A 1,730-nucleotide genomic window follows, 5' to 3' on the forward strand; every position below is an offset into this window, starting at 1 on the left:
GTTTGACACAGGCAACGCTTCCTTGATCTTGATCACCGGCTTGGATTACACGAGAGCGCCACCTCTCACAGCGAAGTCACCTGTGACTTATGTGGATCTCCTACACCTCGGTGAGGCACCACACATGCAACCTAGCTCGATTTCACTCACGCAGCTTCCAGTGAGCTGGATTACAGGGGCTCGCAAGGTCCCCCAGCTTTAGATGGCGAGGTTGTCCTGACACGTACCTGAGATCTAGACGTACCTCGCCTATCATCCCGAACCTACCCTGCGGACGGTTGTGTCGGCCTCCATGCTTGGATTACAAGGAGGCGCAACCCTCCCCGGACTTAGGCACCACCTCTAACATTGTGCTACTGTATGCCATTGACCGGCGTGCACGGCCTCAAAGCAGCTGGACTACAGAGGGTCGCCACACCCTTCAGACGCAAGTGTTCCTCCAGTCTAGGTCACACGGTTTATGCACACACACCGTGATGCCCTATCCAATTGGACGGGTGGAGATCCACCGGTGACTGAACCAAGCACCCGAGCTCCGCTTGGATTACAGGGCGACGATGGACGTCCCGCTCAAAGCATGGAAGTACCAGCCACAGCCTCCTCGGTATCCAGGTACTTCTATCACTGGCGGAAAATGCGCTTAAAAACCTAGCGGAATCGGGTAGGAAGCGAGAGCTCAGCCATGAAAGGAGAAAGAAAGTGGTTTTTCCCTACATGCATGGTAATCGCATGGTTTAAAGAAAGTGGCCCGGAAAGTGGAAGTAGACGTCGTATTTTCAGCTCCAAAAAAGCTATCAAGCATATGTAAGGCCACCGATATGCTGAGAATGACGCGCCGAGGCTGCGCAAAGAACGATCGGGCGCCGTTTGTGCACTGCGTGCAAGGTTTCGTATATATACCGCCTCTCTTTCACATGCGGCAAAGTATGCATAGGGTAGACAAGCAGATGCCTCAATGACAGGCTAAGAGAACACAAACGAAAATTGAATTGTTATCGCGATGGACATGTATCCGTGCATCGTGATGATTGCGGCTGTAAACCAGTTTAATGATTGTATAGTTGTATTTAGAAATGCAGCTAAAGACACAAGGAAGATAGTAAAAGCAAGCTTGATTGAAAAAGAATGTGCAAACTGCATCAGCGCCCCGTCGATCTCTCTGAGCAGAAAGGAAATGGCCTATCTGGAAAATGCTGGGTTGCGCGTGCGATGATATTCACTCACGTAAGCCAGTATAAATACCATGCTTTCCTGAAATAAAATTCAGTTGATAGTTAGCGCACGTCCTGTCGTCTTTCATGTCCCTGTAAATCCAGCGCTATGACTTCAATTGACGCTTCCAAGTGGCCTGACACAAGGGTCCTGGTAAGGCAGGAGTGCTCCTTTGAAATTATCATCGGGTGTTTTAAGTTTATATGCCATCTATATACATAGCACACGTCACTGTTTTCATTGTCACAGTTCCATTGCAATTATATGTTTTGCGCATTCATGCAGCGAACAGTTTTAGACCTCTATACGGCAATGATACATCCACTTAACGCTCAACAGCATTTCTTGGCGCTCTTTGGACATACCTGGCTGTTGTGCCATTAAGCACTATATATTCATTATATGTATTTGCCGACGCTAGCTGATGAGCAACAAAACATTTCCAAGTAGAGTTAAAACACTTCATAGAAATGTAGCGTGCATCGTCATCATGTCGTGGTTTTGTCACATAAAAGCAC

Source organism: Dermacentor andersoni, chromosome 2, assembly GCF_023375885.2.
Source record: "Dermacentor andersoni chromosome 2, qqDerAnde1_hic_scaffold, whole genome shotgun sequence".
Taxonomy (NCBI): domain Eukaryota; kingdom Metazoa; phylum Arthropoda; class Arachnida; order Ixodida; family Ixodidae; genus Dermacentor; species Dermacentor andersoni.